The sequence below is a fragment of the Phalacrocorax carbo genome, chromosome 2 (genome assembly GCF_963921805.1).
Source record: "Phalacrocorax carbo chromosome 2, bPhaCar2.1, whole genome shotgun sequence".
NCBI lineage: Eukaryota > Metazoa > Chordata > Aves > Suliformes > Phalacrocoracidae > Phalacrocorax > Phalacrocorax carbo.
The window spans coordinates 23,409,361-23,425,699 of record NC_087514.1 but is presented as its reverse complement, the minus strand read 5'-3'; the positions used below and the strand labels follow the sequence as shown (position 1 = coordinate 23,425,699).

Sequence of the window (16,339 nt, the reverse complement as noted above, 5' to 3'; positions counted from 1 at the left end):
GAATAAATTTTGGCTGGGAATGAGAAGCAAATCTCTAACCAGTGGAGCAACGAAGTCTGTGGAACAGCCTTCCCCGAAGATCACAAGAAAAATGGCCTAGCTCATGTGAAAACAGAGTTTGAAAAATCCACAAATAGGGTCTATATGACCTAGACACCTGCAGTGGACTGGATAAGTCAGGAGGTCTCCTCCTGTCCTGCCTTCATCTGGAAGAAAAACAGCATCCTGAAAACCAAGGGCGCTTCTTGCAGTGGGCATAGCCTTTTTGGCACAAAGGGTCACCGAGAGCCAAAGGCAGTAACATTAAGTAAACATGTTTACAATATCTCTGTCTTCTTCTGCAGTATGCAATCTCCCACCACTGCACATCAGTAATGCAGAGAAGCAGGAATGTGAGCAGAGGGATGGATATACAAGGAGAGGAGCGAGTGCCAGGACGCAGCAGACAGGTCAGGAGAGCTGGCCAGCTCTGTCAAGTCAAGCATCAGAGAGTACTGGGAGCAGCAATACGATTATCACAAAGAAGTAATTGAAATTAAGATTTACAAGTAACCTCAATAAAATTCACAGCTAGTTGGGCTTAATCTTGGGGGAGTCAAGAGGCTTAGCAGAATATGTTGTCCAAATCTGTGGAATAGTAAGTTTTCCATTTTCTTGGAAAATAAACCATGGGCCCAGTTTCTATTCAGTATTGATGGAGCAATTCACATTTTATACAAAGTCTTTCTTTCTTAATGTGATCCCTTTGCCTCCTATAGGCAACACAATAACTTATTAATATCATATAGCTTTTTCATCTGATGACCTCTGACCACTTTACAAAGATTACTGGGTGACAGCTGCATTTCAGCGTTGACTGAACCGATGCACAGGGAAAGGGAGGAAAGGATTTTCTAAAACAACTGTATGGCCTTTCGTATCAGCTGGTCTTGTGGTCCTGGACCACTTGGGGTCTGTTTTCAAGATTCCTGGTTTGGCAGAGACTCATAGGGGGACCAGCACAGGACAGACTCTCATCAGGCACTGTCTGACCCTACCAGGGCACAGAAGCTGTTGGCACTTAAACCTCCTGACGGCCATCCTTCTGCTTCAGGGCATGCCCAGGACTGTCTTAGTTGTGACAGTGGGGAGGCACCTTGCCCCATGCTCCCCCCAAGACACAGCATGACAGACTGGAGGAACCCTTGTGCTTATCACCTTCATGCAGCAGTGACCTGAATGCACGAGGCTGCTCCCACAGCCGTGGTGCACAGGTGCTGCTTCATCGCTCAGGCTTTGTGTTCCCGCATCCCTGCGCTCCCAATCCCGCATCCCCGGCGATACACCATGTATCGCTCTGCTGCTGGGCTTCCTTTTTTCCTTGCTAGCCTCAGCACACCCATTCCTCCACAGGCAGACAATGACCCTCAGATAGTCATGGCTGAAAAATACTTCATATAACAAAAAACCATAATGTTCACCATTTGATGTGACTTCTCTATGTTTCAAATATTTTAAATGACAGTTTTAAGGAGGGCTGCCCCTGCAGTAAGTAGCACAGGCTCTTCGGATGCTGCAGGGTACAGGAAATGTTTGATTCTGCTGTTTAACTATCAGGTGCTTATATGCAAAAAATCAAGAAGTTAGCTTGTATGAAAGTTGTCAACTGTTCACTTAATAGGGAAGAACACAGCTGGAGGGGAGCTGTTGCCCTAGGACACCACCTTGGACTGAATTTTCTCTTTTCCTCCTCTGAAAATGGTCTGCCCAGGATTTGAAATAGCAACGAAGTACAAAATAGTTGTGAACGACACCAAGGCACGTTGTAAAACAAAAACTAGCCATGCACGGATCTGCAAGTGGAGAGGTACACCACCGTCCGCTGCTACCCGATGACCTTCCAGAGGGCAGCACCGAGCGCAGTGAAACTGGTTCGAGATGAAATGGAGAGGTCAATGGCCCATCGTCTGAACCCTCTGCCCACATTTTAGCTATCTCATAAGTTTCCTCAGGGCAGGAAAAAATAGCTGAGAACAGATACCACAATACCTAACAAATTTATCTGATACCAGCTTTTCTTGGGGGCTGTGTAATATAGTTAACCGCTGTTCCCATTAGAAACAACAAACCTAATTAGTTTATATAACTGCATTAGAAGGAGAAGGTGCATGTTGCTGATAGTTGCTTAGTGGGAATGTGGTGTAGATCTTCCTTCTGTCCACTTAAAATTAAAATGATCTTCTTTGTATATTAGATTCAGCATCTTATAATGAAATGCAATAAAGATTCCTGGATTAAATCACATTTTTCTTAATATGTTTAAACAATTTTATGGAGTCTTTTATTGATTGAAGGAGGAGCAGTTTCAGGAATAACATGCTTAGGCAGACATGACAAACCATCCAATTATCCAGCACTTCTCAAGACCAGTGCCTGAAGTAACGAGTATGTCACGTAACAGTGCTGCTTCCATTTGTGCCAGACACCTGAGAAGGAGCGACTGCAAGTCCTTGCAACTGGTGGTGTTGGGGGGTTTCAGAAATGACTGGGAGAAAATCCTGTCACTGTATTGCCTGCATGGACAAATTTAGCGCTCTGTGAAATCTTCATCAAAATTACCCACCAGCAGAATTAGATAACCAACTTTAAGAAGTAAGGAATAGAGAGTTATGTCCAGTTGAGCAGTGGCAATCTGGACAACACTGATTCTTCAGTGGAAAGGTTGAAGCAAATCACCAAATATGATACAGAACAATGAATGCAAACACTGATGAAACACACAAATGGTTGAATAGGATTTTATTACCAGATTAAACAATGGTGCTTTAAAACAGGAGCACATTTTGGTTAAAAAATGGACAAGGTCAAGGAATTGCACATTAGATCCTCACGCTTAGTGGAACTAGAAATTCAAGGAAGTTTTTGCTTCTATCTGATGACGTGTAAGAAAAACTTGTGTTCAGTTTTGTGAAAGAAATATTTCCTGTTGTTGAGCTTTCCTTTAGAAAGACGTATTTCTGTTTCATTAGTGAGCACAGCTGTGTGGCTGTAAATGCACAGCAGCTGTGCAGGGCAGATCTTTAATTATACCTATCCTTCCGTGCGTTCACTGGGAGTCAATTGCTCAAGGCTAATACGGATTAAAACATATTCAGTTACTATGAAAAAATGCCCTAATGCCAGTCTTCCTAAATCCCTTGTATTATTTGGAGCAACATGAAGACAGCAACTTCTGTTTGCAGGTGAAAGAGAAAAACTTTACGCTTCCATGCAGTCATGCCCATGTCCTGCTTTACTAAAACCTGGGCTCCTGCTTTACCAAACCCCACAGTTCAAAACATCCCAGCCAATATCCTCGTGCTCTGCCAGGCTTTGATGTAAATCTGCAAATAGTATCAAAGAGTACCATGCGATGGCTTCTACGAAAGGACTTGCCAAGACATCATAGTCGTGATCACGTTCATCTGACTGGGACAGTCACTGACATTAAGTGATTTGCCTGGGGTTACGAGTGAGTCCATGGAGGGGTTTAAATGAGGACTGCAACCTGAAAAGGCCCAGCGTGACAGATTTTGTCTGCTACCAAGTGACATAACCTACCTATGCTCAGCATCTGATAAATGAGCTGCATTCCAGCATGCAGCAAGGCTGAGGCTTAGTCCTGTCCCACCAGCCACGCAGCCAGCGATGTCCCCAGGGACAGGAAGCTGCTGCCCTAGAACAGAGGCATGGGCAGCTGGATCTGACTGGGAAATCCAGGGAAAGTGGAAACACTTCATGTCTAACAGAGGAAGTAATAAAAACAATCAAATGTGCTTGAAAAGCTGCAGGCAAGGAGATAGGTAAGTGTTCCCCTGGCTCTCTCAAACCCCACTGGCATTATACTCCAAGGCCAAAAACATAAAGGTTAAATCCAACAAAACCAGAAGCACCAGGAGAAAACTGCACCCAGAAATCTCCTTTGTTTTTTACCTCTTTCAACCCTGAAGTTTTATGAAGAGAGGATCTAGATATCAATTCCCTCTTGCAGAGTGAAATACAAAATACTTGACAGTGCTGCATGGCAGAGGCAGTGCTGCGTGCGGGGCTGTGGCAGCCGGGGAGCTGCGGTGCCATTACGTAGGGCACAGGGCTTGCTTCAGGCAGTGGAGGGTTTAGAAAACTGATATTGGGTACCATACAGCACTAGAAAAGTGGGTCATGTTGGTCTCTCACTGAGAGGATTAATAACAGGATAATAATATATAATAATAATATGCCAATTGGACACCAATGTGCTCATTCTGGAGAAATGGCAGAGCAGAAGGGGTGTAACACTGGATATCCATTTCTGCAGTTTCCACATCTTTAAAATAAATGGCTTGTAAACTAGAAAAGGTTTAAAACTGAACCAGGCAGTATAAAGTGTGTGTACTAAGGAACAACATGAAATCAGCATCAAATCCACACACGGGAAAGAAACCTCTCTGCAGATTCAGGTCAGCATGGCACACGATAAAGGCCCTCTATGCAGATGGCTGTTTTGCTGTAGACTAAAGATTTTTCTTTATCCTTCCTTCTAGCCATGTTCCCCACTTCCTTTGCTCTGGTCCTGTTAAAAACCCACCACTTTGTTCAACAGGCTGGAGCTGCCAGCTTTTTTGCCATGCTTCAGTGAGCTGGTTTCCTGCTGGTGGCCACGGTGAGAGCTTGCAGCTCCTGAGCTCTCCCCAGCCCTGGGCTTCAGAAAAAAGACTTTTCTAGTTTTAAGGTTTTTTTTTTTCAAGGATTCCCACCCAGTTATGCATGATGACATTTAGCACATCACCTGTGACTACGAAGCAAATGCATCTGGGTGCATTCCCCAGCGCAGGGACCAACTGGCACAGAAATTCCCTCCTCCATCCTGTTGAACTTTTTCACCAACCTGAAGAGTGACTGTGTGCCATCTGCCCCGTGAGGTGGGCCCAGTGGCACAGGCTAAGTCCCAGATTGGGCTTGGGCACCAGCTGGGAGGATATGAATTGGCTGGGAGCAAAACTGGGGTAGGGACAGCTCTGAACAGAGAGTGGTTTTGATCACCGAGCTCCAGTGCTGGGGATGCTCCCTATTTAATGCAGTACAGGCACAGCTATTACCTCAGGAAACTGGATAACTTGTCACCTACTTCAATGTTAATGCTAAAATAAGAAATGGCAAGGCTTGAGGGACACAAGCTCTTACCTGCTGGGAAAGGGGTATTGAGAGGGGATTATGAACTAGACCCAAGGTCCAAATAATTTGGGACATGCTCTGCAAGCTGCCTTGGGCTCTGTTGCAGGCTTGCTGGAGCTCTGAAGAGGTTTCAGGACACTTGCAGACCAAGCAGCCAGACTGGCATGGACAAAATGCACCACTGGTTAGCCCAGGGGAAAAACGCCCAGTGGGAAGGGCCAGGAGAGGTGGGAATGATGGAGTGGGCAGTGGCAGCCCTGGCTGGGGAGGAGGGTGCTGGGGGGATGGAGTCTGCCTGGTGCTGGTGCTCTCTGGTGATACAAGTGGGCATGAGCCAGGGCATCTTATCACAGCTCTGCACCCAGGCTTCTGCCTGATTTTGGCAGCCCTCTGCAGACAGAGTCACAGAGCCCAGAGCCTTGCTCCCATGCTGTGTGTATGTGGGTCCTGCTCTCCACTGCAATGGACACCACTGTACACATACGTGCCAGTAGCACCCCTGAATGCCAACCTCAGTGGGGCTCAGCCTCTGCCCACACTAAACAAGCCTGTGGTTGGTGTTATTCCAGACCCCAAACCAGAAAGAGGGCTGAGGCATGGCTGGTCCAGGCCCCCAGCACCCCACATGTAGCAGCAGCATCTGTCCAAGCAGCAGGTGACTCATCCATGTCTGGCCACCTTCTTGTGCAGTGCCTTTCACTATGACTCTGGGGATTCCCACATACAGGCAGGCGCTGCTGCCTCCTGTGGGGTAGAGCTGGGGGGGTCCTGCATGCTGAAGCCCCTGCACGCAGCAGGGGGCAGCTCCTTTCCATCCCTCTGCCAGGGCCACTGAGACATTGTGACAGCAAGCTGCTGTTGTAAGCATTTAATTTTTAATTCCTCTCAGGGTTTCTTTTCCACCGCACCCCCCCACCCACCCCGCAGCCCCAGGGGAAGGCTGCTGCCACCCATTTCTGGAGCTCGTGGTGTTTGGCTGCATGCCTGACCATGAGGGATGAAAGAGAGGTGTCCCCGGCCAGCCCTGGTGGATACTGCCCAGAAGCCCCTCCAGAGCAGCTGCTTCCCAGGGTCAGCTTTCAAGGATGGGCACCCTGAGAACTGGGGCTGTGTCCTGGCTCAGGGGGACCTGCCTGAATCCTGGGGCCAGGCTCCCGTGGGCTTATTTTCCTAAAGGCTTCCCCTCCTTCTCCTTCAAAGCAGCATCCACTATCAAGAGATTCTTCTGGTCAAGTTGGTCTACAAGGATGCTGGACAGCAGGAGCACTCCACCTGCCAGGGCACCTTCATGCTGCCCTGGCCACGAACACGCCCCTGTGTAGCTGGAAGCCATTCGGATGTGTTCGGGATTCCCCCTTGAAAGAAAAATAATAAACGTTTCTCGTCAAGGGCAGCTGCAAGTTGTGCAAACCCGAAGCTTGCCCCTGAAAAGCACCACTGAGGGCTGTCAGGAAGGAATTGCCAGGCTCGCCACTGAGGAGGCAAAATTGCCTGTAATACTAGGAACTGTCACCTGCCTGGTAGTTGCCATTAGCGTCCAGGGGCAGCTCGGACCCCCCTCTGTGCAGACACAGGAGAGTGTGCAGCTGTCCTGCTCAGCTGCAGATCCCCCCCTCACCCTGCTCGAGCCCTTCCTCTGCTTAAAAATGTTATTTTGGGAAAGAAATGAATAATGGGAACAGCACTGGAAAAGCACGGGGAATTCAGCAAACAAAAGAAAAGCTGCTATTTTTGAAAATGCCTCAAACTTGTAACTGTGGCTTGTTTTAACCCCTTTTCTCCCAGCTGTCTCTCCACTGCGCTGCCTGGAGTGCCATCCACAAGCACAGTGTGATCCATGTGCAACAAAGGTGTGTTTTCTACAGCCTCCTGGTACAGGAGCAACACCACAGTGAACTAATAACTGACACATGGTGAACTAATAGAGAAATACTTTTCAATTTTTAATCAGACATTTTGAATTAAGTAAGGTGGGTGTTTCTGCAAAGGCCCCAGTGTCTAATAAAAAGAGCAAAAATCAGGCAAGCAGTCACCCTACTAGAGTTTCTGTCATCTTTTGTCATTTCTGAAACAATTGTATTTTTCTAATTGGGGCATCACAAGCATTATGTGGACATGGTGGGTTGGGGGGGTCTAACCCTGCACAGCAGCCCACTGCCCATAGTTCACAGAGAAAAGTCCATCACTGCTGCAAGAAAAGAAACTAAATCTGCCAAGGCTGCAGATCCAGGCAAATCCAAGTAAAAATAAATCAAAATATGCAATCAGAAGTGCAAATCTAATCCAAAATTTAAAAATTAATACAATAAAATGTGCAAAACTGATCCACAGATTAGATGTTTACCACTATAAACTTATCTTCACAAATTCACTGAGCCCCACACAGAGCTGGCATGGTTCATATTATGCTGCTGTTTTATCAGCTCTTATTTATCCTTGCCACTAGTGTGACCAGATCTGTAAGGTATCTTTGCAGCCTTGGTCAGCACTGGCAAGGCTCTCCTGCCTGCACCATCCTGCACCAAGGGAAGGCACAGGTGACATCTGCCACAGGTGGCTCCACAGGTCCTTCTGACATGGGAGAGCCCGCATGGGCTAAAACCTAGCAGACAAGAGGCAAAATAGGAAATAAATGTGATGGAACTGCTGCTCTGATGATGCTGGAGGAAGAACAACTAAGGTCTGAGCTTGTGTTTTCAGTTCCTAAAGTGACACTGCCCTGTCTGAGCACTGCTGTGCACATTGGCTGGGACCCCCATGAAGCAGGGCATGGGGGCTGCTCTCTCACAGGTGATCTGATTTCTCAGTTTTTCAGAAAAGGGTTCTTTTTGTTTCAGGAAGAAGACTCCAAACTCTGCTCCCGGGATTTTCCCTGCCAGGAGAAGTCTGAGAAAATAAAAATCTGGATTTTGTTCAGAAAGAAAGGAGTTCCTCTTTCCACTGCCCCATAGCTTCCCCGTTCCCAGCACTTCTGCCTTTCACTGAGCTCTGCTTCTCAGCTTTTACCTTAGCGGGGACAAGTGGGACTTCCTTGGCAGGAGTCACTCAGCCTCTTCATCAGGCTCTGACAGCAGAGGTAAAGCAAAACATAGATAGTCTTTCTGCAGCAGTGTCCACTACACAGAGGCTCTTCAATAACCCCATGACTGAATAGTTCCACCCAGACCTCAGAGCTGTAAGAGGTTTAACATCACGTTGGGGATTTGATTAAGGAAACCCTCCAATGTGGCAAGGAAGAACTGCAAATTCTGCTAATGTTCTCAATTTTTAGTAGTAAAATAGCTGAAAGTGAAGGGTGAAGTGAAATAATTGAAAGTGAAATCTGCTTGCTGTGTCAAACCAATAATGTTCAAGCAAGAGGAGACTGTGGTTAGACTGAAGGATGTATCCTTACTAGCCGTAATTTTGCACACTTCTTGTTCACATCATCCTGTGAAATAAGTCTACAAAAATGCAGGTTACCCTTCAGATAAGACTGTTTTAGTAGGGTCAGAACAACTTTATATGAAAAACCTCACGCAAGATAAACAGCTATGAATAGGACACTTGACAGACAGGTCCAGAGGACAACAGACAGTGTTTCTGCTGAGATATAATTGCTCTAATTGGACCTGGGCTTGCTAAAATGGTAAAGTTAAAGAGGGCTCTCCAATCATGCTGCCATTCTGCACAAAAGAATAGTGTTGTGATAGGAAGCATATAGCAGTTGTGGAAATAATCAACGGCTTTGTGTTTGCTTCTCCCTGGCATCCTGATTTGCCATTAGGAACATGCACACAACATGAGCAGAATATTTTCTTTAGAGTTAAAGATTCTTGGGGCTGAATTGCTTCATGGCTGAAGTCTTTTTGAGTATTATTCAGCTAAAGTTAGACACTTCAAATGAGCCGGATCCATTGTGTTTTTGAAGTCCTGGAGGAGTTGTAGAAAGACCGTGTGAGGCATCATCAGGGAATCTGCCTGCTCTAGGAGTGAGGGAATTTGGCAAAGCAAGAAGCTAACTTTGACCTTCTTCAGCTTTAACTTTTTTCTGCAGCAAAAGCCTGCAAACTACCAGATCTGCTCATCTAACAAAACCTCCGTACATGTAATTTTGGGTCTCTTCAAAACCTGGTCTCTTCTATGAGAACAAGCATGAAGCTTTTAAAGACAAAATCTTTGTTCTCCAGCAGCATGTACTCTGCAAAGATTGACTGTGCAGTCACCCTATTTTGAAGTCCGCGTCCAGCAGAGAGAGCAGCCCTTTTAGTAGCAAAATGACAGACTATCAGCATTTTGCCTTCCTGACTCCCTCAAGCATCTCTGTTTCATGTGAGGTTTGGCTGGCCCGTACCGCACACAACCTGTGACATTGGGCAATGTGACCAGAGGTCTCTGCTGGAGCAAACAGTGATGAACACAGAACAACCAAGAAGTGGCAAGCCTGCCCCTGGCCTCATCCCACTATCACCTGGTCACTTAACCCTGCCCAGGGCTCCCCTTTCCCCATGTGGCACCACTTGCCCAATGGTCCAGCCTGCCCCTGCAGCAGGCCAGCCTGGCTCTGGCTGGCTCCTGAGCCCCCATTCTCTCGACAGTGAAATTCACCACACTCTTAATAGGCTTTGTGACAAATGTGACAGGTATAAACCTGTATCAAAGCCTTTCAGCCCCAGTATACACCTGCTTCCATGCACAAAGGTGGCTGAAACACTGCCTTCTGCACCTCTGGGGTTTGTAAGTAAACATGCAAAAATAATGGTGTGAGGGTCAGGAGCTGTTCATACCCCACCTGTCAACCAGCACTTGCACAGGGGACCCCAGGTGAGGCCACTTATCCATAAAGAGGCAACCTGGCTTATTGCACCCTCCCTAACAAAAATCCTTGATCAGGACATCTGCAGTGACACCCTGCAGCTCCTGTCCTTTGCTCACATTACAAATACCAGATCCATGTTGTAGGATGCGCGTCACCCACAACGTGAGTGACAGAGCAGACGTCTTCCCCTGCAGTCAGGCAAAGCGCCAGGGCTGGGTGTAGTTGCATGCAGGAAGGTGGCCTTTGGCAGGTGTGGGAAAAGGGTCTTGTTCCTCAGAGCACATTGGAGACGACAGTGTCCCTGAGTCACTAGCAACCATGTCACCAGCCAGCCCATTATCTGTGCAATCCTGGGTTCATGCATCCACACTTCTCCTTTTCCTGCCCTGCCCTAATATTTCCTCTGGAGAAGCACTCTCAGCAGGACTGCGAGAGATGTACGGGGATGTCAAAGCATCAAACATGCCCTGCACTCAGTTTCTGTCTCCTCCTAAGGCCAGCTTTGCTTTGTGCATTGTTTGCTTTGCTCCACATATGGGCTTGTCCAACGCCCCAGCAAGGTGGTAGGAAAAATTGGCCGTGGATGATGCTCTCCAAAGGAGTGTTTCAGACAAAATCTGACGGGATCTATCAACACAAGTCCAACTAAAAAGAGAGTATGTGCTCATTTCTAGGTCATATGCCTATGATAAGCCAAAGATCATAATAAGAATAATAAAAAACGGGAAGGATTGACATCAGTGAGATTTACACAGCTAAAACTTAGCACAGCACTGTGAACACGTACAGCAAAATGTCTTGAATTATAAAATAAGAGAAAGAGAGCTAAACCTCTGATCTCTCCTGTGAGAGGAGGCATTGCTGGAAACTCTGGACACTGGGCAAATGAAAACCAGTGTTTCAGCCCAAACTACAAGTTTCTTGGCTTTTCTGCAGGTAAATCAGATCTCAGTGTCATTTCACGGCTGAAAGCTATTCAGCAACTATCAGCCCAGCCATACTGAAATTCAGCAGAACAGGATCTGAGCACTTCAGCTCTTAATGGTTAGATGTTTCTGTGGAAATGAATCTTAGAAAAAATGAAGTTCGGCAGAAAGTTGGCAGTGTGTTGAGACCGCAGAAGGGAGAGGAACTTTACAACTCGGCCTTCACATTTTCCACCTATAGGATTTCAACATTTGCTAAAGTTGTAGTGAGGGCAGCTTCTTCACAGTGCTCCCTCTGGGAAATATCACATTCAGCAATTCCTGAATTACAGTTTCTAATTATATTTTCATACTGTAATGCTGTCTGAAATGCAAATTTGATGACAGAATAACTCGATCCATGTAAAATAATTACAAAATTACTGTTTCTCAAACCTCAGCTTATACTCCCTGCTATTTAAGAAGATAAATTTAACAGCAGCAAAAGTACAGCCAAAACATAGTCTATTTTTTTAACTGTTATCTGACTATAACTGTCTGCATAGATTTTGGCTCACCATGGAAGATTATTTCTAAAATACAACTACCAAAATTATTCCAGAGTTAGGATTTTTGTTACTTTAGCTTGGAACCAACGATCATCTCAACTTTTATGTTGCAGTCAGAGTACTATAGGCATGGCGTCTGGGTTTAATTGGAAAAGCAACTGTTGATTAAAATGCCAAATCTGTACTGCAGCTCAGTTATCATTTAAATCAGTTGTTGCTAATATTGGTGCAGGACATTAAATTAGTACAATGTAATGATTTTTAGCAGGGTGGAAACCAGCTTCCGCAATATGTAATTGAAGAGCCTGAAACTCCATATTGCTACATCAGTTCCCACTGTCTGACAATTTGCCCCCCCAATATGAGGGACTTTATCCCCCCCGCCCCAATATTGCCTTGAGTATTGGCTAGGACCTTTAAAAAGACAGCAGAAATCTCATTTTGTTTGAAAAAATGCAAGGAATCAGTGTTCTGCATTGCAAGGTTTTTTTAGGCTTTATTATGCTTCTAGCCTAAATTTAGATTGTCATCACCCATCAACTCAACTGGATCAAGGTAGAGCACGCTAAAGGCTTGAGTGTATTATTATTACTAGGCTGGAGGCATCAACAGCTCACACCTCTTTTTAAATTTCCCTAGCCGCATCCAGTTGTGTGAGAAGTGACTCCAGGAGATCTCAGTCCTGTTTTTAGCCAAGGTTTCTCATAGTTGAAGTGCCCTGATTCCTCAGGAACTGCTGGTCTGCTCCCCCTTCTCCGTGGACAAGGAGACTGTCAGAAGAGATCGTCTCCTCCCTGTGTGCGTGCCAGGTGTGATGTCTGCAAATGGTATGAAGGTTGATGGGAGGTATAAGGGTCAACCTAGCCTCCCCAGAAGTAGGTGGAGTGTCACCAAGCCTGTGTGCATCTCATTTTTTTCCTCTTTATGTCAGAGGATTTCTAGTAAGTTGGCAGTCTCACGGTTGTGCTCTTGGGCAGAAGATGAGGGATAGGCTGCAGCCACCTTCCCCCCCCCTCAGCAGTAGGAAGGAACCTACAGGCAGTTTGTTCTTTTCTCATGGTAGGTGAAACCATGGCAGGGCAGAGACAGCAAGGTGCTTAGCATTATATTGCCTGCCAACTTCACACACTACCAAGGTAAAATCCAAGTGTGTGTCAAAAGGGTTTGGTACAGAGCTGACCAGCAAAAACGAGAGCATGAAATCTCCAAGCAGAGGCACACAACCCCAGGATGACTCTTGCACAATGTCCCTTGCCCTTCCCCTGAAGAGGGACCTGTGCCTTTTCCTCCAGTTGCTGACTCTTGCACTGCCTGCGAGCTGCCTGCCTGACCACGTCTCAGTCATCCCCACGGCCGGGGCTCAAAGGGGCCGGGGCTGAAGGGATGCTCCAAGCCCACAAAGACTCAAAGAGATGGGACAGAGCTGGTCACTCTGCCAAGCAGGACACATCCCTGTGCAACCTCAGCAGCACTCACCAGTTTCCCCAGTAATGCTGCCTTTCAGACCTCCCACCACAACATGGCCAGGACCCTTCTGGTAAAACATGAAGCAGTTTGTCATCCTCCTCTCTCAGGTCAAGTTAGTGCCTTTTGAAGACTTGCTCAGTATCGCTAAAGCAAGATACGTCCATTCCAGGTGGACATATTTCTAATTAATAGCTCTTGAGCAAAACCTGCATAAATTATTTTTCACCTTGTAGCTGTTTTCAAGGCATGAAATGTTAAAGGATGCTACTAAATGAATAGGGTGAAGCCCCAGCCCTCACTGAGCACCATTGCCACACTGATAACTCAAGTCAAAGCTGGCAGACAACTATATGTGGAGCCAAATCCTCCAGACGTGAAGGTGAATGACTGTTCTTGAATGGCAGGTAACACTCAGCTCGACTGTTGCTGTACTCCATGCCCCAGACCTTCGCCAGGCTTCCTCCACTGATATAAGCTAGCGAACAAGCAGGATTCAGAGGGGTCACATCAGCCACCTCCCCTGCCCTCTCATCCCACCGCACTGCCCAGACTCTGGGGGGACTCACAAGCAGGTGGTGGGGCATGGACCACCATCAGCCAAAACACAGCTCCTCATGCCAGCTGGGGAGCAGCTGTGCCCAGCTCAGCCCAGCTGGCTCGCCTCGGGGAGGATGCCAAGAGCCCTGCTCCCTGCAGGAAGGCTGCTCATGGGGTGCTAGCACCTCCCCGGCAAAGCTGCGAGGCTCCTGTAAACCTTTCTTAAATTCACCTATGAGAAGCCAGTCAAGATTCCTTGTGCGCTGATGCATTGGTGTCGGGTGAAGAATTTAATAAAGTTTAAAACATTTCACCCCCTCAAACACTGATATTATAGAGTTAAATTGGAAAGAACAGATGAGATGATAACACTAAGTGAAATGGTTTAGAGGTTTCAGATACAATTATCCTTGCTGCTCTGTTAAGAATGCCAAATGCAGTGAAATCCAGAGCACTAAGCCATAACTTTCTTTACAGAAGTGCTTTCAGTTTTAATCTCTGCCTTGGCTCCCTTTCTGAAACAATTACTTCTGCTGCATTTGTAATATCAGAATAATTTTTACAGAATTTTTTAATCTTTTATTTTTCTGTGTTTTAAATTGTTTTGTAGCTCCATGATTGTTTCAGAGTGGCAGCTGCTTTAGAAAATCATTACCATTATCAGTAAACCCTTTGAACTTTGGGAGGAAAGGAACAGGAATATATAATTAGAGGAGATAAGAACGATCTAGCATACTTTTCCAGGAAACAGCACACACGATGCTTCAGCTGTAATCTCTTCTTAAAATTAATCTATATGTTCCCACACAAACAAACTCAGGCTGTGGCACTAAACTTGAGGAGCCCTGGGATCTCCTTCTCCAAAACAGCCCCCTCAGAGTAAGTGCAATACAGAAACAGACCCAAACTCCCTCTTCTTTTTACAAAAAGACCCAAACAGCATTTCGTTTTTCAATTACTGTGGTGCTGTTCATGCTGCAGTTCTTTTTTTAGCTAGTCTAACCGCTCTCAAACCACAACAGAAAAAAAAAGAGCAAAAAACAAGCCGTGCATGTGCACGTGAGAAAAAGGGTAAAAGCCTGTGTTACAGCAATGTTGCTCTCTTGGCATATTTCAGCTAATTTTTCTGGAGGTTCTTGATCCTTTCCTCTGTAAGTAATATATGGTCAAGAGTGCCACATGCCCCGGGAGAGGGATGGGAAGCCTGGGGAGCATGTGGGGTGCGGGGGCTCCGTGTGAACAAAGATGATTTAGACTCGAACTTTGGGAGTTGGATTTCAGGCTGTTCCTAGCTGCATCGGCTGCTGGCTTCCCTCTCACTGAACACGTTGGGTACAAACCCGCCTGAATTGGACAGCATTTAAAACCCAGAAGTTCCAACAGAGGTAAAAAGCTGTAGAGCTGCCCAAATCAACACAATACCTAAACGTAATTTCTGTTAACTCCCAAATGCATTAGCTGAGGATTACTCGTGTTCATTTATATTCCTAAAGTGTCAAATGAGAACAATATAATTTTATTCTCCTTTCATGGATCATTAATCTAAATTTAACTCCACTTTCCAGTTTGCACACAGAATTAGTAACTGGAAGCTGCTTTGCATTTATCTGATAGTGCCGGGCTCGTTCATCAAGGCAAACTTCCAGCCAAAACAAACAAGTGAAAAAAAATCAGTCACGATAAGCTGCTTTCTATCCTATCTTTTTTTTTAAAAGGAAAAAAAAAAAATACCTGACAAGAACATAAAGCAAATGGTTACCTCACACTGCAGAAATGCAAGTTTTTAATAGTCCATGCTCTGGCAGCCCCTGAGAAACAGCAGCGGCGGCGGCGGTGGCGGCGGCAGGGATAAATCCAGCATCCACTATGTTCTCACAAGGCTTTGGCTGCGCGGCCGAAACCGCAGGCTCTGCCTCCAGCTGACGTCAAGGCAGCTGTCACATGGCCCGGCGCAAGCCCAGGGAGCACTGGTTGTCCTGGCAACCCCAGCACTGCTCCGAAATTATTTCAATAGGTCATCTGTCACACTGCGCGCACATTGGAACCATCGCGGGCGCCCGGACAACCCAAACACCAAGGGCTCGCTGGAGCTGGCTGCGGCAGGGGTTGGTCCCATCACCGACGCGCTCTTAAACCTGTCCTCATAAGAGAACGCGCCTCCCTCTTCCTCTTCCTCCTGCATCCCCAGCTTTGAGCGGAAAATTGCCTTATACACCTGGTTCGCCCAAGCAAAGGGGCAAAATCGCTGCCCCCTGCCCGCCCCTGAGCACCTTGATGATGCGCAGCCAGGCGCTGCAACAGCTGGCTAAAATTTGGGTCTTTCAGAATGACACACAGCTCAGGTTTTACTCACAGCCACAGAGATGTGTGCTTGGTACTCAGCATCTCTGCCCATGTGGGGCTGCGGGCTGGCCCCAGAGGCGCCTGGCCAGCTTGGCATCGTGTGCCTGAGCCTCAGCTGACAGACCCTCCTGCTTGCCCACTCCTGCCCACCACAGTTCTCCTGCTGCCCCCAGCAAAGCATCTGGGGAAGGGAGATGAAGCAGTGCCTGCCTCCACCTAGCTCTGACTTGCCTCTGCCTAGCTCCGACTCACCTCCACAGCCTTATTCTGCAGGCAGGGACATGACACTGGTGGCTCAGATTTCCTTGTAACTCTAGCTAAAATCCACTCCTTCCCCAAAACTTCTTTTTTTTTTTTTCTCACTGCACATCACTTTACCAGAGCCCCACAGCACACACAAAAGGGACAGGACACAGAAGAGGCTGGGAGGAGGGAGAGGCTTTCAACTGCGAGAAGCAGGGAGGAAAAGGAAAGTGTCAGCAACAAGAAAATATTCCTGTGCTCGTCTGAGCCAGTGATGGTTACTGACCAGTGCCCAGGATATGAAA

General features: G+C 46.7%; 1 protein-coding gene across 1 annotated transcript in view; it reads right to left on the bottom strand.

The window, feature by feature from the left end:
• The window catches only part of NCALD (neurocalcin delta), a 62,669-nt gene extending 47,294 nt beyond the window's left edge, over positions 1-15,375 (bottom strand). Inside the window, exon 1 of the mRNA XM_064442296.1 lies at positions 15,208-15,375. The gene's annotated coding sequence lies outside the window, so the exon portion shown is untranslated. The remainder of the gene's footprint in view (positions 1-15,207) is intronic.
• Between the last annotated feature and the right edge of the window lie 964 nt (positions 15,376-16,339).